Consider the following 22,206-nt stretch of genomic DNA (forward strand, 5'->3'; position numbering starts at 1 on the left):
TGAAAAACACTGGCGCCGTTGGCATGTCCAAGCCTCTTCAAACTGGCACCAGCAGTGTAAGAAGTATTGCCACAACAAGCGAAAGCTTTCAAGAGGAAACTGAAAAAAAAAATCGCAGGAAATGCCTGATCGGATAGGCTGTGTAGGCCTGTGGGCGTCAGGTAGCAACATGCTGCTTGAGCTAGTGGTCGACTGGAAAGTCTGGCCTCAGACAATGTTGCAAGCGGAACCGGTCGGAGGTCTGTCACAAGAGGTGTTGTGGATGCTAGAGGCAGTCAGCGGCGCTGCGCACGTTGTGGAGGCGCTGTTGGTCTGCCTTAAAGTTACGAGCCAGACTAAATTAAATGTTATTTTAGTAAGAACATGTATGTGTGTGTGTGGGGATGAGTGGACCCCGGTACCAGTCTTATCATCACAGGTACCAGTCTTACCATCACCGGTACCAGTCTTATCATCACCGGTACCAGTCTTATCATCATCAGTTTTAAGCTAATAGAAAGTCAATTACTCTTGTATCCCAAGATGAACAAAAACCAAATTCAGGCCACAAAAAAAGTTTTATTTATGTAACCAACAATCATCTTGCTTCCCCGTTGTTATGGTCTGGGAGGAGCGGGAGATAGTTGACCCCTCCATGGTGGAGGATGTTGACCCCTCCATGGTGGAGGATGAGTTGACCCCTCCATGGTGGAGGATGAGTTGACCCCTCCATGGTGGAGGAAGAGTTGACCCCTCCATGGTGGAGGATGTTGACCCCTCCATGGTGGAGGATGAGTTGACCCCTCCATGGTGGAGGAAGAGTTGACCCCTCCATGGTGGAGGATGAGTTGACCCCTCCATGGTGGAGGAAGAGTTGACCCCTCCATGGTGGAGGAAGAGTTGACCCCTCCATGGTGGAGGAAGAGTTGACCCCTCCATGGTGGAGGAAGAGTTGACCCCTCCATGGTGGAGGAAGAGTTGACCCCTCCATGGTGGAGGAAGAGTTGACCCCTCCATGGTGGAGGAAGAGTTGACCCCTCCATGGTGGAGGATGAGTTGACCCCTCCATGGTGGAGGAAGAGTTGACCCCTCCATGATGGGGGAGGAGCAGGAGATAGTTGACCCCTCCATGATGAGGGAGGAGCAGGAGATAGTTGGCCCCTCCATGATGAGGGAGGAGCAGGAGATAGTTGACCCCTCCATGATGAGGGAGGAGCAGGAGATAGTTGACCCCTCCATGATGAGGGAGGAGCAGGAGATAGTTGACCCCTCCATGATGAGGGAGGAGCAGGAGATAGTTGACCCCTCCATGATGAGGGAGGAGCAGGAGATAGTTGACCCCTCCATGGTCGTGAAGACAGGGAGTTGAATGATATCTCACAGCCATAATAAAAATGAAAGTATAGTTAGAACATTCAGAACAGGAGATGCTGAGCCATTGATGACTCTTCAAGTTACTTAGTCTCTACGCCGGAGTATTACTGTTTACTAACAGTCCCCACCAAGACAGGTGAAATTGCAAAGCTGGAAACGTAGAACTTTCACTGCTTGCATAAATTCATTCAAGCATCTGAATTACAGGGAACTCTCTAACTCCCTCGAACTGTACCCTCGCCTCTTCCTCTACCTTGCCTTCTACTGACTTGTTAGTCAGAGGTTCGTTCCACGGACAATCATCTGCTTGCGAGAGATCCTGTTCCTCTCTCCGCACCGCTGACAGGCAACTCTATTTTGACAATGTTATTGGATCTTTGAGGTAATAATTTTACGATATGTTCTGCAGCTCAATTTTCAGTAGATGTCATTCTTTTTAATCGCGTGTAAGTCAAAACTATATAGTATATGTAAATGACAAGGTAAATATTTTGAGTTCAGCTTTATCGTGGGTTGGTTATTTTTACAAAGATTTTTTTTTTTTTTAGTTTTCTGAGGTTATAAGTTTATTAGTTGATGGATAATGATCCACTTTATGGCACAGGAAACTAATGCATTTTGTTGATTTTAGAGGTGATAGCGCCCATAGCCAGATCCACGACCAGGCCTGGTTGATGGCCCGACCGTCAGACTGTTGGTGCTAGCAGCATGAAGTCCAACACAGGTACCACAGCTTAGCTAACTAATGAATATCATGTTACAGACTCCCTCTCCCTGTCCCCCTTAACCGCATTCTCAATGTTTCTAATCCGCTAGACTCATGGAAAGTCACTTGATTTTCACAAGGGTCTGTTGGTAACTCTCGTATATGAATAGATGGCATTGTAAGCCTTTGGGACCTTTATACTTGTTATCTTTGAGTGTAATTCTTGCACGGTGTTGTATTGGATATATTTTGCACCGTCTGATCCCCAGCTAAGTGTCCTTTGGGAACAGTGCTCCGAAAATTTCCTGTCTTCCATTCCCTCCAATACATTTTCATCTCCCCCCTTCTCGTTGTCATATCAATTCTACTGATGTGAAGGTTGTGTAAATCTATGGAATGTAGGTAGTAAGAGCCTGGTAGATCATGCCGTCAGTAGGCAAGGGTAGCCGCAGGCCTTGCAAGTACCCTCACAGGTGCTTTTCCCTCTTTGCACTCTAACACCTCTTTGCACTCTAACACTCGGCATTGGGGTGCAATTATCCACTGAATCGTCTGCATGTAATCAACAGGTAACTAACTGGCTGTTTGCTTATCTGAATATCTATCTGCTTGTCTACCTGGGTAGGCTTGTGTGGCTGTCTACCTGGATGGCTGGCTGGGTGGTTGACCGGGCAGGTTCAGACAGAGGCTGATTACCCCTGTCTTCCTCTCGCCTGTAAATCACGAGGTGCCGGAGGAAGGGTGGCAGGGTCCCACGCAGGTAATGATACAAGCCACGGGGTAACCAGCACCAATTGATAGCTGTGACGCTCCGCTACCCGGCCTCCCAACGTAAACACACACTCAGACACGAATGGAAAGTCATCCCTAGTTAAACTGGCAATTTAAAATCCGGAATGAGAGACAGAGGACTAGTAACAACCAGATAATATAACACTTCACGATGGGAACGGATGGGAAATAAATGGTAATTGCCACGTAACGGAACAATTTAAGGTCAAGGATGATTGAAAAAGTGGATAACAATCAACATTTATTGTAATAATTTGAAACAAAGGGACAGTAATCGCCACATAATGTAAGAATTTAAAGCTGACAGCGACGGTGACATTGTTTGTTTTCATTAGTTTATGTAGTCATTTCTGACGAGCGCAGCGGGAGGAGAAAATCAACAATGACAATATAATGCAACTTATAATCAAGGTCGAAATGGAAAACTGTGTGTGTGTGTATTCACCTGTATGTGGTTGCAGGGGTCGAGGCACAGCTACTGGCTGTGAGGAGCTGTCTCCCCTCACACTAAATACGGTTGTCTCCCCCCCCCCCTCATGTGAGACCACAGTTGTCTTCTCTCACCGCGCAAGGGGAGACAACGCTTGCTGGAAAGTTAGTTGCAAATTAAGCATGCGCTAATCTCGGTAGCAGTATACAAAAAAAATATGCAAATTTGCTTCAGTTATATATAAAGTAGTGATAACTGTAGATAAGGATACTGTATTTGTAAAAGTAGTATACCTGTAAATAAGTATACTGTATATTGAGACAGTAAATGGTGGAGCTGATATCGTCAGGGAAATGTCAGCTATTTGGGCTGTAATGTACTACTTTTATGGTGGTGTGTTGACTGGCATGACGAGTGCCGCTGCTCGATACACTCGCCCCTCCGGGTCAAGTCGAGTAAAAAAAAAAAAAGATCTCAGTATTCTGTCATGGTGGTGATTTCTGTAACTTCGATCCCGCTATTAAAAGTGGTGATTGTGGTATGCTTGCCAGCATTCCTGCATGCCTGCCTGAATGTCTGCCTGCTGAGGCTTCCGGGGATCAACCAACACCCCCATGCCTATATCAGGGGGGTCTGATCTCCGACCAGCCATCCTGGTTGACTTTCTGTTACTCTTCACTGGTTATGGTATTTTACATATCACTTCTTACAATTTCCGCTTCCTGGCGTGAAACCTACGTACGTCATTCTTATCCCACACTTCTTTCGAAACTCTCTTCTCTTAACTCCCCTTACCCTGTTCCTAACTCCCCTTACCCTGTTCCTAACTCCCCTTACCCTGTTCCTAACTCCCCTTACCCTGTTCCTAACTCCCCTTACCCTGTTCCTAACTCCCCTTACCCGGTTCCTAACTCCCCTTACCCTGTTCCTAACTCCCCTTACCCTGTTCCTAACTCCCTTTACCCTGTTCCTAACTCCCCTTACCCTGTTCCTAACTCCCCTTACCCTCTTCCTAACTCCCCTTACTCTGCTCCTAACTCCACTTACCCTCTTCCTAGTTCTCCTTACCTTGTTCCCAACTCTCCTCTCCTCCTTACCTCTCCTCTCTTCCCTCTACCACCTCTACACACCTTCATTAACAACTCCGTAAGCCAAGACGGGATGTTTTTATCCCCACCCAGCTCACAAAAACACCTTCGTTTTGCCATGTTTACCCCCCTCTCTGTCCTCCATCCCCCCTCTTTCAGGGTGTGTGTGTGCACGGGTAATGATTGAAAAGAGGTTAATTGATACTGATGGTGAAGTCTGGTGGTTATTAGTAGCCTCGCGGGTCCCTCCTCTACGTAAACAACCCAGAGTAACTTCAATGATGGTTGTGGGTGGTGAGTGATGGTTGGCGGGGGGATGGTGACTGGTTGCAAGGAGGGGGGAAGGATGGGTGGTGGTGTGGATCGTTGTGTGTCTGGTTGTTGCTTATGTGGGTTATGTTGGTTGTATGGGAGGTGGGTCTTCGTATAGGTGGTGGTCGGTTGTATGGTTTGGGTTGTGTGGTTGAGTCGTATATTGGATGTTAGTGGTGTGGCTGGTGGTGATGACAAATAGTGTTTCATGGAGGATAGGAATGACAGACTCCTCACTTAATCTACCAGGGTGTTTCAAAAAGTTTGTCCCAAAAAATTAAAGAAAAAGATAATAGAAACCAGCCAAATCACTTAATAAATTTATTTATTAACTTTTATACTTTGTACAATTTATATATCCCATTGGAACCTACACATTATATAGGTCCCAACGGGACCTATATATAGTATTCAACGCAAACATTTAAAATCTATTACGGGGGCCTAAAAAGACTTTAATCCGGCCGTGGTGGGGCCGCCGGCTGGTAGGAACTTTCTGAGGAAAGTTATCAGTATGCTGGGAATTTCAATTATAATGCGGTGGAATATATTAAAATTATTTTTTTTACTTATATCATCCCATATTGGTTTTAGGGATTGTGGATGTGGTGGTGTGGGGTTGTTGAAGGTGATGGTGGGACGTGGGTGGTGTTAGGGTATGGGTGGTGGTCAGTCTGCTGTTGATTTTCGAGGGTCATCGCCCCTGCGATCCGGTCCCAGATCAGACGTTGGTATCACTACGGCCTCGTTGATAAGGAACTGTAGACAGCTTATGGGTGGATAAAACAAATTGACGTTAAGGCATTATTATTATTACCTATGATATACCATTGATGAGTTTCGAGAGTCTTTCTACTCCCGGAGCCCGGCCGTGGGCCAGGCTCGTCTGGTGATAGCCTGGTCAATCACGCTGTTGCCTGATTGTGGTAGTAGTGTTGGTGGTGGTAACAGTACCGTGTTATAATAACAGGGAAGCACAAAACCTGTTAGATCAAGTAGCATCTGGGAAATGGGAAGCCGTGAGGTTTCATCCAGGGAAAGGATAGCTCCAGTTCCTTGAAACCAGGGCTCTTCAAGAATGGAAGCACCTACCTTGAAGGGTGACAGTGAGAGCAGTGTGGTTGTCACTCTGCCGACCTACGTCTGTGTATTCCACTAAAATCACCATAGCTGGCAACCATAAGTAAATCTACGTGAAGTGGTAAACCCCTTGTGGGTCAAGCAGCGCAAAGGGTGGTGGAGAAAGGCTGGCTAGTGGTGATGCGGACAAGGTGCTCAGCCATGAAGGCCGAGCGAGAGTTGTTGATGGTGGTGACATAAAAGTCTGAGCACCTGGGAGTGGCTGTCGCCAGGTGCTCAACACACCCTATTCTACTGTCTAAATAGTAAGTAGTGATGTGATTAATAAGGCCATCAACTAGTAGGCCTGGTCTGAGACCGTCCCGGCGGGGGCAGTGACCCCGAAATCAACTACTGATAAACTGCGATAAAAAAAATCGTAGGGGTAAACTGCGGTTAAAAAAAAAAAAAACATTGTTACGTGACTGGTTGGTTAAGATTAATAAAGATTAATAGAGACGCTAATCCTCATTCATGAGACTGAATAATATGTCATGGTACGAACTGGTAGCCCAGACATCCCATAACAGAGAGGGTCAGAAAAAATATGTATTTTATTATGCTAGATTGGTTGATCCCTTTGGTGGTCTAAGAGAAGTTGATAGTGAGAACATAGGGAGCTGGAGGTGAGTAGTTCCTGAGGTAGGTGTATCATCTAGACTTAAGTATTTCAGGCTGAGGAACAGATTGCCTCTTCTTCTATTGTCTTCTGTGTATAGGTCTGCAAAACTGAGGAACTGATTACGTCATCTTCCGTTTTCGTATATCATGTTCGTATTAACTATGTAAAGCTTTTGATTCGCAAAACTGCTTTAGATAAAGATACCCAGGTGTTGTACATGTGTGGAATTCCTTACTGAGGAGTGTTGTGGTAGTGTGACAAACACTGAGGAGTGTAACAAATACTTGAGGGGTGTTGTGGTGGTGTGTAACAAACACTGAGGTGGTGCGCCAGGACCTACCAACTGAGGCTGCAGACTTAAGACATGAGTAATATCGTATCCAGCTTCTTTCTCAAAATATTACGATGGTGCCTTAATGTGTTGAAGCATCCTAGGTTCAGTAGAGGTTATCTTGCCATCTTGTCCTCCCATCCATCTGTAGCCACTAAATAGATAAACACTTCCGTAGCTTTTGTACGTCCTTCCAATTAAAAGGTGTGTGAACATCAGGGATGGATGATTGAGACACTTGGGTAGCATTTCCCAAGTGTCTCAATTATCAACTTGTCGATTTTCTAAACCATTTATATAAAATCGGAGATATAAAAGACGAGGGAGTCAGGTTGATGCTGGAGGCGGGAGGAGCCGACGGGAACTTTTTGAACGTTCCAGTCATTGAAGATGGCGCTATAGTCAGCCTGAAAAAAGTGTTACGAGAGAAGTACCTGCCATAATATAGCATTGTTAACAAGGATTTTGTGATATTAAGACTTCCTTCGAGTTGTAGATGATTATTCTCAAGTCTGGGTCTCTCCCTGTTCATGCCTCTTCCTCCTCCTCCTCCTCCTCCATGCCTTTTCCTCTTCCATGCCCCTTCCTGCTGCTCCTCCATGCCCCTTTCTTCACCCTTCTACCTCAACCACTAACCCCACTCTTCGTTTACATAAAAAAAATCCACAAGTACGGCAAATCGAGTCTTCAGCTTTTAATTCTTGAATTATGTGGTAATAAATGTCAGCGACTCAGAATACGAAGACTTGGCGGAGAGAGCATAAAATGTGGTGGTGGTGGTGGTTTCGATGGTGGTTGTGAGCGGCTGGCGGCGGCGGCGTTGGTTGTGGTGGTGATTGTGAGCGGGGGGGGGGGAGTAGTGGCGGGGGCGGCTCTGGTAGTGGTGGTGATTGTGACCGGGGGGGGGCGGTAGTGGCGGCGCTGGTTGTGGTGGTGATTGTGACCGGCTGGCTACGGCACAGGTAGTGGGGGCAGTGGTATTTTTTTAACAACTGGATACATTAGCAGTGTGCTACTGCCTTATAATTTTATATGAGAGTTACACAGTGTGGTGTTAGTTACGCTCGTAGTCTTGTTAGCACGGGTGGTGGTGGTGCTAGCAGGTAGTCTTAGATACACTTGAAGATGTGGTGGTGCTGCTGCTGTTCATTGGTCGTAGTTGTCATCGTGATCGTTGACATGGTCATCCATCACCGCCACATGCTGGTTCTGACAACACATTCAGTGCCTTGTGTTGCTGCACATCCACTGAGAAGCGAGTATACAGAAGTGTCAAGTGTTCAAGGCTTTTGAACACCCCACACTCAACAGTAAGGGAAAGTGTCAGTAGACCCCTTAAGTGTCTTCAAGTGGGAAATTGAAAAGTCTTCAGTGTGTGCCTGATTAGCCGGTCTGTGGTGCTTACGTCAGCCTATACCAGCATCAGCAGCCTGTTTCACTAGGCTGTCAGCTACGAGGCCCTGGTTTGAGACCAGGTCCAGAAGTGATGCTTCACTGATAACCACCAGTTAGGGAGAATCTCTCCCGGTATTCGTTTAACTACCAACTTTAATTGCTCGATTAGCCTACCACTTCAACAGTCACTCAGCCTACCACTTCAGTCAGTCAGTCTACCACTTCAGTCAGTCAGTCAATCTACCACCTCGACAGTCATTCAGCCTACCACTTCAGCACTTAATCAGTCTACCGTGTCAGCAATCAAGTCTTCCTCTTCAATACCAAGTCAGCCTACTATTTGCAATACTCAACCAGCCTACCACTTCATCACTCAACCAGCCTACCACTTCATCACTCAACCAGCCTACTACTTCAGCACTCGTCCAACCTAATACTTCAGTACTCAACCAGCCTACCACTTCAGCGCTCAATCACCCACTTCAGGTCTGGTCCGCCACCCAGAATCACCCAGTAATTGTGGATTAGTCAACCAGCCCAGAGCCAGCGTTTATTTCTCCCGTCTATCGCCCAAGGGATAGAGGATGGACAGTTGATTCTGCAGTCAAGCAGAAAATTGCTTAACCAGGTCCGAATGAAATGTTACATCCAATTGCAGGTTGTGGCAAGCGCTGTGATGATACGTGCAAAGACTACAGTGATACCTGCAGTGATGGTGTGGTGATGCATGCAGTGATGGTGTTGAGATACCTGCAGTGATGGTGTCGAGATACCTGCAGTGATGGTGTGGTGATACCTGCAGTGATGGTGTGGTGATACCTGCAGTGATGGTGTGGAGATGCCTGCAGTGATGGTGTGGAGATACCTGCAGTGATGGTGTGGTGATACCTGCAGTGATGGTGTGGAGATGCCTGCAGTGATGGTGTGGAGATACCTGCAGTGATGGTGTGGTGATGCCTGCAGTGATGGTGTGGTGATACCTGCAGTGATGGTGTGGTGATACCTGCAGTGATGGTGTGGCGATATTGCAGTGATGGTGTGGAGATACCTGCAGTGATGGTGTGGAGATACCTGCAGTGATGGTGTGGAGATACTGCAGTGATGGTGTGGTGATACCTGCAGTGATGGTGTGAAGATAATGTAGTGGTGTGGTGATACTGCAGCGATGGTGTGGAGATACCTGCAGTGTTGGTGTGAAGATACTGCAGTGATGGTGTGGTGATACCTGCAGTGATGGTGTGGAGATACCTGCAGTGATGGTGTGAAGATACTGCAGTGATGGTGTGGTGATACCTGCAGTGATGGTGTGAAGATACTGCAATGGTGTGGTGATACCTGCAATGATGGTGTGGTGATACTGCTGTGATGGTGTGGTGATACCTGCAGTGATGGTGTGAAGATACTGCAGTGATGGTGTGGTGATTCCTGCAGTGATGGTGTGGAGATACCTGTAGTGATATGGAGATACCTGCAGTGATATGGAGATACCTGCAGTGATGGTGTGAAGATACTGCAGTGGTGTGGTGATACCTGCAATGATGGTGTGGTGATACCTGCAGTGATGGTGTGGTGATACCTGCAGTGATGGTGTGAAGATACTGCAGTGATGGTGTGGTGATTCCTGCAGTGATGGTGTGGAGATACCTGTAGTGATATGGAGATACCTGCAGTGATATGGAGATACCTGCAGTGATGGTGTGAAGATACTGCAGTGGTGTGGTGATACCTGCAATGATGGTGTGGTGATACCTGCAGTGATGGTGTGAAGATACTGCAGTGGTGTGGTGATACCTGCAATGATGGTGTGGTAATACCTGCAGTGGTGTGGTGATACCTACAGTGATGGTGTGAAGATACCTGCAGTGATAGTGTGAAGATACTGCAGTGATGGTGTGGTGATACCTACAGTGATGGTGTGGTGATACCTGCAGTAATACCAACTCCTTTGTTCCTTCCCTCCTTTTCTCGTACCTCTTTCTGCCTTCTGTAGTTTCTATGTCCACTAGTTTCTCCATACTTCCGACTGTTTTTTTTATTTCTTCCACGTTTCTTCTGTCTCCCACTTCCCTATTTCCTTCGCATCGTAAGATGAACGCACGAACGCCGCTTGTAAATGAACCTCCTCAGAGTCGAGCGTTCGTACGCTGAGCGTAAATGAGTCTCTCCAGCCACGCGTACCCCAGTCGAGCAATCGTGCGCCGGGCGTAAACGAGTTTCCCTCCAGCCACGCGTACCTGAGTCGTGTTTTCAATTATTACTATCGTTGGTGACCCTAATCCTAGCTTGTGGTTGAGGCATCACTCCAGGGCAGCTCTTCTTGTAAGTACAGCCCTTAGAGACCATGAAAGCTGGAGCCGCCAGTAATTGTTACAAGGGCCTCTAACCGTGTCTCTTGACTCCTCCAGGGCCACACTGTAAAAGGAAACGGTGACTGTCGATCTGTTGTTCGCTAGGGATCGATCGGTCGATTGGTAATTGGATGTCATTGAATTACCTATGTATAATTTCTTTTGCCCCCCACTCTGTGATATTAGAGATATCTCCATAAGAAATTCATTTCTCCTGAGTATAAGATAGACTTACCTGAGAGATGGCAGTTCCCAAGTGATAGTAACTTCAGTTCGGCTAGAACGAAGTCTTGGAAGCTGCCGTAACTGATGAACCCTTACTAGAATGTTTGACGATATCCTCGTTATCCTACTGAAGTCTCCTATCTCAAGCTGACAGATTTCAACCCCTTGTAGGAGCCCCATCTTGTGTGAAGGTATACAACAAAGAAACAATTTTTTCTCCTATGTTAGTATCATATAGAATAAGGTAGCGGCACACTGCACATGTATTCAGTTTCGTTTAATTGTACTCGTTTAATTGTACTCGTTTAATTGTACTCGTTTAATTGTACTCGTTGGAACGCAGGAGGGAGAGATATATCATAATCTACACTTGGAAAATCTTGGAAGGAATGGTCCCAAATCTGCACACAGAAATCACTCCCTACGAAAGTAAAAGACTGGGCAGGCGATGCAAAATGCCGCCAATAAAAAGTAGGGGCGCCATTGGTACACTAAGAGAAAACACCATAAGTGTCCGGGGCCCAAAACTGTTCAACAGCCTCCCATCAAGCATTAGGGGAATTGCCAATAAACCCCTGGCTGCCTTCAAGAGAGAGCTGGACAGATACCTAAAGTCAGTGCCGGATCAGCCGGGCTGTGGCTCGTACGTTGGACTGCGTGCGGCCAGCAGTAACAGCCTAGTTGATCAGGCCCTGATCCATCGGGAGGCCTGGTCATGGACCGGGCCGCGGGGGCGTTGATCCCCGGAATAACCTCCAGGTAACCTCCAGGTAATACAACAAACTAGTGTGTGCGGGGTTCAACTTGAAGTTCATTTAAGACAGCTTTTTTTCATACGGACACTAATTTTTCTTCAGGAATCTGTACTTACATAGGTAAGATTCGTTTAGGATAAAAAAAAATGGTGTTTGGATTTAAGAGGGGTGTTTGTATACTTGAAAAACTTGTGGTGTTTGGATACCGCTAGTCTAAGATTCTTTGGATTTTGTGTTGTTTGACAGTTGTGTTGGCAGGAGAGGGGAAGCTGCTGATAAGACGTGTTGATGTGACGTGACGTGTTAATATGTAGCTGGTGCTTCATGCCAGACGTGGATCTCTTGAACACTGATTCAACCTCACCTCTATTTCTTGTGCAGTGGCTAACGCGACGGTCTGGAGTTTTGAGACTCTCTGATCGCGGGTTCTAACCCCGCCCGTGGTATGGTTTATAAAACTGCAACAGTAACACCCCTCCTTCAGAGTGCAGGCACTGTACTTCCCATCTCCAGAACTCTGGTGGGTGGCTTGATGAATTAGGCTGTTGGTGCTAGCAGCACACAGTCCAGCGTAAAAAATAAAAAACATAGCCAGGATGAGCAACATTACCTGTGCACACAGAAATCACTCCCTACAAAAGCAGATGATGCAATACACCCATTGAAAAGTAGTGGGTACACTGAGTACACCAAGAAATAACTCGTTAAGTATAGAGAAACATTGATTTTTAAGCACCCTTACTTTATACATTAGGGGAATTACCAACAGACCAGGCCAAGTCTTCCACACAGCCAGGCTGTGTGGAAGACTTGGCCGGTGAAAGGAGCGATGACCCTCTAAACAGCCCTCAGGTAAACTTAGGGTAACCCTTGCTCCTCGCTGCTAATAATGAGAGGAAGATGGAGAATAAAAGAAGTGAAGAGGTAAGGAAGATGGGCTAGACAGTTAGGAAAAAAATGTTGAGAAAAAACCTTCTCTCTTATACCATCTTCGTCTTGTACTAAGTCTGTCCTTTATTATTTTACAACTTTTTATAAATTCTTGTAATTGGCCAGACCCAGTTAACTGGTAATTTTAATAGAGCTCAGGTCCTCTCACTTCATGGATAAAATACTGTGTAGCAACCCACCTCCATTTCCCTCGCCTCCTATCTTTCAATCCCTCGTCTCCCCTCCTCCCCTTCCATCCATCCCTTCTCTTTACCCCTGTCATTCCTTCCATCCTCTCTACCCCCTTCCGTCAGTCACAATCGGCGATGTACGTCAAATTTCGGAGTGAGTGAGTCTAACACTTTCCTGGTAGTAAATATTCTAAATATCTCTTAAAAAACATGTGTAAATATACAAATTTTAATACCACATAACAGGGAAGCACTGGTTTGGTGATAGAGTTGTGGATGAGTGGAACAAACTCACGAGTACGGTTATAGAAGCTAAAACGTTGTGTAGTTTTAAAAACAGGTTAGGCAAATACATGAATGGGTGTGGGTGGGTGTGAGTTGGACCTGACTAGCTTGTACTACTAGGCCTGATGCCTTGCTCCTTCCTTAAGTGGAAGTGACCTGACTAGGTGGGTCATTGGGCTTATCTGGGGGGGAATATGACATGGCCCTGCTTCGCATGAGTCAGTAGGCCTGCTGCAATGTTCCTTCTCTCTTATGTGCTTATGTACTGCTGCTAGTAATAAATTATGTTAGAAAACAACAACCTTGACCTCGCTACTGAACTACTATTAATTTTTAAAGGAGTGGACGGGTAAGCCAGTGGAAGGCCTCCACCTCTTCCTGCCTATATATAGCCGTCCTGCTCCTCCTCTGTTAGTGTGACTTTGTCAATGGTCCAAGTCGGACCGAAACGTCGTCGTAAGCTTCTGTCTTTTATGTGCGGGTTATTTGTGTATCGTTCCAGTCACGGTATTGTGCCTTTTTGTTATTTAAGACCTGCATCAGGAAACGATTGTCCTGTTGTAATAAAGTTGGTAGAATAACCGACAATCTGTAAAGTAAAAGGACACAAGTGCAACTAATGTGACATTTTATTGTGGCAACGTTTCGCTCTCCATGAGCTTTAAGCCATGGCTTGATAAAGCTCATGGAGAGCGAAACGTTGCCACAATAAAATGTCACATTAGTTGCACTTGTGTCCTTTTACTTCACAGATTGTCCTGTTGCCTGACGAATTTTTCCTAACCCAACCATGCACTCGCTAATTAGCAATTCATCCAAAAAAAATATTACTCTCGTTGTACCATTATCATATTAACAGGGAAAAAATAGTGATCTTAATAAAGCAAACTGAGAAGCGATTACGTAAAGATGAATCTAAATTAGAGATTCGAGGGGATAAAATTATTGGAACCAGAATCATTCCTCAGGGACTTAAGATTTAGAAAAGTGCCACAGGGAATGAGAGAGGTACAAGACTCGTACCACTCCTCCCTTCACGACGCTTCTTGTACAGGCTGATTAAAAAGAAACCTCAAAAATTTGTCGAGAATTAAAAGAATTACTGAGAAGAGAAATAGAGAACACTGACCTGAGGCTAAAAGCTTTAGTGCTCAGGACTCAGAATAGTTCCCTGAAAGTAAAACTGATCCCTAAATTATACTTACAAGTACATATTTTTAGAATCTATATGTAGCACAGCGTGTAGATTTGTCCTTGCTTAAGTCAGTTGAAACCTTTATTTGTTCTTTCTTAAGACGGATGGAAAATTTGTTGATGGCACTAATGAAGGATGATACATGGAACGACTTTCCACCTACTGAAATAACATTTTCATCTATTTTTAAACCTCTGTAGATGGATCTTTTCTCATTTGTTTACTCCTGTTTGGCTGAAGATTTTTTTTTTTAACATTCCTGTGTGTGTCTCGGGTGTGTGATCTCCAACTATTCTCTCTTGTTTCACCTCGGGTAAAGTCTCTCTTGTCTGCGTTGGGTCTTTCACGAAGTGTTTGGTACGTCGTGATAATACCCTCTTGTTCTTCAGTCTTCCACTGACTGAAAATCAATCGCTTGCAGAGTTTCTTCGTAACTCATTTTCTTAAATTCAAGCCCCAGTGTGTGTGTTTGTGTGCCCGCGCGCGTGTGTGCTTGCTCGCGCGCGTGTTTACGCGCGCGTTTTATTCAGTGTTTGCATTGGTTAATGTAGTCACGAGCGTCCACTGTGTTTTGTGTCATTTACGGCCCAATTACTGGCTGATGCGGTCTTTATTACCCCTCTTATTACTGTTCCTCTGATAGCCGGGAATTGAAATTGGGGGGGGGCGAGTATTGTTTGCGTTTTTTGTGCGTGTGTCGCTAAGGGTGTGTCCCAAGGCGATAGGCTGGCAGGTGGGTCAGAATTTTGACAAGGCAGGCACGCACACAGGTACACAGACAGAAGTCGAGTAGACAGGAGTCAGTCAGACGTATTTTTTTAAATGGGGATATAGCGTGAATGTCTGACTTTTAATGACACATTATTTATCTTTGTGAGGCTTTGTATATATCTTGATTACTTGATAAAGTTCTACACAGAGCGAAACATTGAACCAACTTTTCTTTGTTTTCCCACTTGTCGGCAAAAACGGCATTTCAACCACGACATGCCTGCGACTAACCCATCGTAACTCAAGAAAGCCAAGCAGTGTATCACTGATACACTGCTTGGCTTGGATACACAACTTGATGAATAACACACATTTGCAACACTTGGTATCTATATTACCGAAACATTTCGCAACTGGCGTCTTCAGTCAGGTACAAATGAATACACAAGACGTAGTAACAGCAGGATGGCTTATTTCTGTTGGTTGCCTTTCTGTGGTTACTCCCCAGGATGCTACCACAGTGGCCATGCCCGTTGCTTGCTCACAAAATGGCCAAGATCACATCTGGAGCGACAGGTAAGATATTATCACCTGTTCTGACTGACACCTCGGTCGGCGGCGGTAATTACCTGCGTCACAATTACATCACTAGTGGCAGCAAATGCCATCAATCTGCCCGCCTCCACCTTGCCATGATTGTTGAGAAGTTGGTGAGGTTTTTAGTGTGTGTGGCTATGGTAAACCACGGCAGGAGTGACCACTGGTTACCTGTGCTAGACTCAGGGTCTGTACCAATTTGGTCATCGCCTGAGATATTTAGTGTTCACTGTTAATATGACTGCTCCGTCTCTTAAGCCATTTTAACCTGTATTACTGATTGCTGACCTCTTGGACCTTATCAGACATACTCTTCAAGCTATTGAATTTGCCTCTACGCCTTCCTCGTCTCTTGTCCTTGGTCACTGATATTCTCTCCGTTTTCCTATTAGTTCCTCTTGAAGTTTTATACATCATAATTATGTGGCTCATTTTCCTGGTTTTCTGGCGAGGTGGTCAGATTTAGTAGCGTTAACTTTTCATAATACATTTTTTCTGATTGTAATCTTTAAGGACCGTGACGAATTTTTTGCACAAGTAAGTAGTATGTTTGTACACAAACATTCTTCTGGAAAAATGAATTCTGAACTAAAAGCTGGCATCATTGGTGGTATTTCTTTTGTCTTTCGAGCATGTAGGATGGCAGGTAGATAAAAAAAAATGCACTGATTATTCACTTGTATGAGCTTTCCTGTATGGTTTTTGCCAGTGCTTATTCAGGTAATATTTCCTTTTATATTTAAATGCTTTGGTCTGAGTGTGGGCCTGAGAGTATTAAATCAAGGTGCTGGGGTGCGAAAACTCCTTCATGTTCTAGCTCGTCCCCCATAATGAAGGAACAGGGAACTCTTGTATTACACTCCCTTCCTCCTTCCTACATTCTGTCTCAAGTGAACAACGGACAAATGATGATCCTCTAACGTTCCTCATACATAAGAGATATATGTTTAATCAGGTGGAGGTTCCAGTGTGGGGTCACGTAAGAACAAAAAAGCACAATACCGTGACTAGAACAATACATAAATTATCCAAGTCTGACCGAAACGTCATCACAATCTCGTCTCTCCTATGTGCGAGTTGTGTATGTGGGGACACATACTCGATAATGAGTATACGTATATCGTGTATAAAATCCTAAATGTTTTTTCTAAGATTTACTAGGTTTGCACCTCCAGAGTCTTATGGCTGATATATACCTGCGCTGTTTGGTGTTAAATCCCCAAAATCGTTTTGCTTTACCTGTGCTTGTAGCTTCCTACCTTCTGGGATGTACTCAGTCTCCGGTGTTCATCTTCCAATCTACATGACTTTGCATTTCTTCGGATGGAGTTCCAGCAGCTCATTGTTGGATCACGTCCGCATCTTGTTCAGGTCTCTCTAGAACATATCTTTGTTCTCTCCTGTTCCTCTGTATCTCGTATAATTTACATAATCAACAAACATACACAAGACTTGATTTCTTCTGGTAGTTCAGTTAATTATATTAAGAACAGACCTGACACAGCCCAGTATTGAGTTTATGTAACCACACTCATTACTCATATGCATCCTTATATCGCCATTACCTAGCATCATGCAGCATTCCGTGTCCGGTCTTCTTGTTTTCTCTGCTCTCATTATTTTGTACGAAAAGGAAGGGGATCCAGTACTGTGTGGCGTACCTTTACCTTTGATATACCTGTGATGAGCTTCAAGAGTCTCACTACTCTCGGAGCCCGGCCATGGGCCAGGCTTGTCTGGTGCTTGCCTGGTCAACCAAGCTGTTGCTGCTGGAGGCCCCCTGACCCACATATCCATCACAACCTGGCTGATCTGGCACCTGGTGAAGATACTTGTCCAGTTCCCTCTTGAAGGCTTCTACACTTGTTCCAGCCGTGTTTCTGATATCTTTTGGTAAGTTGTTGGATAATCTGGGGCCACCACACCCCTGCACTTCCTCTCATATCTCTCACTCCAGTATGTTGTTATGGCAGTGTGCGGATTTGGGACCAGGCCCTCGAGTACTTTCCAGGTATATATTATCATGCATCTCTCTCTCACTCCTTCGCTCCAGTGAGTACATGTTCAAGACTTGAAGGCGTTCCTAGTAATTTAAGTGCTTTACTGACTCACTGTGTGGCGTACAGAAGGACTGGGGAGAGAAAGAGGGAGGGGCTTCAGGCAGCCCTGGTTGTGATATTAAATGGATATTAAAGTGTGTTAGGGGTAATTAGGATTGGTGGAGAGAGGAATGTGATAGAGGTAGGAGTTTGACGATAAGGCGAGGGGGCAAGGGAGGTGGTTGTAATTGGTGTATACTGATAAGAGGACCTTAATGTGAGAATGTGCTCGCTTGATGAGGGTCACCTGGCACGCCACCGACACAGGGCCACGCATTCACGCAAAGGTATTTATACATTTTCCGGAAGAGTGGCCTGTAATAACGAGACACACATATATACCCTTGATGGAGTAGATAGTAGCTGCCAGCCCAGGGATTAGCAGGAGGCCACCTTTAATTTTGTCCAGATGATGGTTATCTGAAACGGCGGAATTAAAGGTGAATGGGAAAGGTTGGAATTCCCTGAGGAGGAGGAACTGCGAGAGAAAATATTGCTCCAAACAGAGACAGAGACAGTAGTACTTTATTACAAACAGAATAGTTAGCTGAACTGTAATCTGTTTACAACTGTTCTTAGTACCACAACCAATGTCACTGCTTCTGTTACTATTGGTGTTACTGTTACTATTACTTCTGTTATTGTTAGTATTATTATTAATATTGTTATTATTTGTATTAGTACTGTTACTCTTATTGCTCATAATATTAGTTATAATATTCGAGAAACAATGATAGCTATATAGTGGCACTTGTATAGAAAACCTCACGAATCCTACACCAGACACTTCCACTAGGTATCCCTTGAAAGAGGTTCTTTAAGTGGTTGCCCGATTTTTTTCCCTTACTCCATCTTTATTTTCTTTCGCTCGTAACTCGAGAACACCTCATCCTATAGTCTTCAAAATTTGAACGCTTGTGTACCGCAACTTGGACCAGCTTCTAGGAACAGTTGGCATATGCAGGCGCTCTAAAATCAGAGTTATTGAACCCATTCCCAGCATCCTGGGAGGAGCCTCCTGAGTCGACGACGGCGGAGAATAAAATTAAGTGGATAGGTGTAGATTTGACTATTTTAATTGGAGTGTGAAATTTTTTTCCTGGTTTAATTATCAGAAACAAAATGTATGCGTTTATCTCTTCTGGATGGCTTCAGCATTTAATGACTTCTCATTCAGCTGGGAAGTGTGGGAAAATTTTTCAGTTAAATAAATTTTTTTTAAAACTTGGAAAATGAATTTTCATCCTGTTGGACTGTCTTAAAAAAATGACGTGCTTGTAGATAAATTTAAAATTAACATAACTGCAAAATGACTATTGAAAAATATTGAATATTCGCATTTTTATAGTGGTTTTTAAATTTCCTGATTTGAGTGAACCCTTAAGTACTGCACGGCTTGATGCCAGAGCCGGCCATCTGTTTGTCACAGTTTCCTCGTATCATTTACGGTTCTCGTTTCACCATTTGGAGAAGACCCGGGCTGGGATAGCACAGGCGAACCTACAGCTAACTCGTTTATAACTTCAGAATACCTTATCCAATTGCCTTCAGACTAGGAACCCTTGTCAAATTCTAGGTGAGGGTTCGTAGAGCAGTTGACACGTGGAGGTGCTTTCTTGTCAGTTTTATATAGACCATTCATCAAATTGATTTCCATGAGAATGCTTTAAAGATCTTTTGGTCAGTATAACAATTTTTAATACCTGGGTGTTAAAAATGCATACGCACAAATATACAAAAGTATATATACACAGTTTTATATTTTGCTGCATTAGAATTTTATGACCGTTCTGGAATAAGCCAAAAATTAATATCCGTTTCACATTTGTGAAATGCATTGAAATAGAGGAGGCTGGGTTTATGAAATACGGAGATACTTTTCGCGTATCATGAAGCGACCGAAATACCTATTTTTTGTAGGTTTCAACCTCCCAAATGTAAAATGGAAGTTGATGAGTCGTGACGAGTCTTCAAGACTCGTCACGACTATGATGCTCTTCAAGGCTGAAGGACTGATGGCCTCATCTTTTCTATATAATAGTTCTACTGTCTTCCAGTTATGTTCTTCAATTTGTATTCATAAAGCCACTGGATGGCGAAACGTCTACAATAAAGATACCCAGATGTTGCACATGTGTCTAATTTTCACTCTTAAATACAAACTAATGTGTGAAAACCAGAAGCAACAGACCTACAGATCACCGAGGAATCGGATTTAGAAAAAGCATTTGATAAATGTTACTATGGGGGTGATAGCCCATATAATAGGATTGGTAGGAATGACTGTAAAAGAAGGGAAATGGGTACTTAGCTTATAAACAAAGAAGGTACAAAGATTACAGGTAAGCAAAATCCGGTCTTAGGAAATAGGTAAACACACCGACCATAGCTTCGTATCATCTTTTGTGGACGATTGAAAAATAAACACAAAAAGTTGCCTCAGTAAAAGGCGGAAAAATTAAAAGTGGATATCCAAAATATCGCCCAGTGAGGAAAATAACAATGTGAAACTCCTACAATTTCCAAGCATTTAATTAAATACGAAAATAACTAAGATCTCAAAACGAGCACAGGATAAAGAACATGGGTGGATTATTTCATAGAACGAAAACTAACATGCGAAAGACTTAATGATAAGTGATATGAAATCATTATTAGAGAACTCGGCAAACGCCAGTAAAAATATAAGTTGAACTGTGAGAATTCTCTCTCTAAAAAAAAAAAAAAAAAAAAAAAAAAAAAAAAAAAAAAAAAAAAAAAAAAAAAAAGGAAAGTCGTGTAATTGATGCTACACTTTGCTATTGGTCTGGAATATTGTTCTGTGCTCACAGAGCCATCGAGACGAGACATCGCCGAGTTGGAAATTGTGATCGCTTACTGCCTGCATAAACTACTGGAAACGCCTCAGAGCTCTTGGAATGTACTCTTTGGAATGGAAAAGAGATATCTGATGATATATACATGGAAAATACTTTAGGTTCAGGTTCCCAATCTATATACTACCACAAATTAGTAAGAGACATGAAAGAAATGTAGAATAAACCAAGGGAAAAAATAGGGGTGCCACGAGTACGATAAGAGAACACTGTCAAAAGGAAACTGAACGTTTTCTTGAAGTGCCAGATCATCCAGGTTGTGATACGTAGACCTGGTCAAGGAGTGGACCGAGGGGGCGTTGACCCCCCGGAACACCCTCCAGGTAGACTCTAGATAGGCAGTTTTGTTGATCAGATGGTAAACAAGAAAGTCTAGCCTCGGACAGGGCTGCGGCGGTAGAACTCTGGAAACAGGCCACAGGTATAAGTATAAGCAAAATTGGAAATTAATTAAAGAGCATGATGTGGACAAAATGTGACATAAACACGAATATGCAATTTAAAGGTATATTGTCCCCTGCAGGCAGTAAGTGTTGCTATAAAGATATGGAGTTCCCTGCAGGCAGTAAGTGTTGCTATAAAGAGTTTTTTTTACACCGTGCCATGAAGATAGAGAGCAGGGAATGGTTTACACTGTGACCTGCACAACATAACTAAATATGAATTTAGAGAGGTAAGATCATGCCTGTCACAGCTGTTGAACCATTACGATAGGATTACAGAGCCTTTCGAAGATAATCGAAGTGTAGATGCGGTTTACACATATTTTTACAAAGGTTTTTGACAAATACCATCATGGAATGGTAGCGCATAATGTTAGATAAGCATAATGGGTAACATAGGAAAATGGATATGAAATTTTCTGATGAATGCACAAGAGTATTAGTAGTAAAGCAAAATCTAGACTCAGCCAGGTTAAAATCTCAGTACCTCAAGGCACGGTTCTGACACCTATACTTTTTTCATCCCCATAGTGAACATTGATAACAATACAAATCATAGCTTTATATCATTATTTGCGGGCGACACGAAAATAAGCATGACCGTTACCGCAGTAGAAGACACGGAAAAAAATGGAAGTTGAAGAGAACATGGTAGTCATTGGTGACAAGTTCCAGCTGCCTGGATACAGAAAAATAATGAACTCAAAATAGAAATTGGATACGAAACACAGGTGGACCAGCTGATAAGACGAAAGGAATATGTAAAAGACTTGAGTGTCACACTGTCCAGTGACCTATTATTTGGAGAAAATAAGGCATATGTTGTGAAAGCTAGAAAAATGGTGGGCTGGATAATGAAAACAAGAGAAATATTGCCAGTAATGACACTTTTTTTCAAATCACATGTGTTCTCTCGCCTAGAATACTGTGTGGCATTGACGGCCCCATTCAAGCCATGAAAAAGATCAGAACTGGACCAAATGAAAAGATAGTTTACTGCCTCCATAGTCATTAAAGCTGTGAAATTTAAGCTAAAAATGTGTAATCTATGGTGTAATGGGGAGAGAAAGTGTGTGTGTGTGTGTGTGTGTGTGTGTGTGTGTGTGTGTGTACATGGAAAATATTGGAGTGCCTGGTCCTAGACTTGCCAATATACTTACCGATATAGTACAGTGAGAGATGTCGTGGTGTTGAACACTGCATCAAAAATATTATGAAGTCTGATTTTTGAAAGGATCTGTCTTAAAGCAGTTCTGCCTAATTGACTGATGCTGCACATTAAGCGCAATATGTACAGTTTTTCAAATTAAAGGACCCAATTTCAAAAGCAGCATATATTTCAAATCGGGTCCATCGTTTTCAAACACTAAGTGTACTCATTTTACCCCCTGCTTTTCACTGGG

This window comes from Cherax quadricarinatus, chromosome 36 (assembly GCF_038502225.1).
Source record: "Cherax quadricarinatus isolate ZL_2023a chromosome 36, ASM3850222v1, whole genome shotgun sequence".
Taxonomy (NCBI): Eukaryota; Metazoa; Arthropoda; class Malacostraca; order Decapoda; family Parastacidae; genus Cherax; species Cherax quadricarinatus.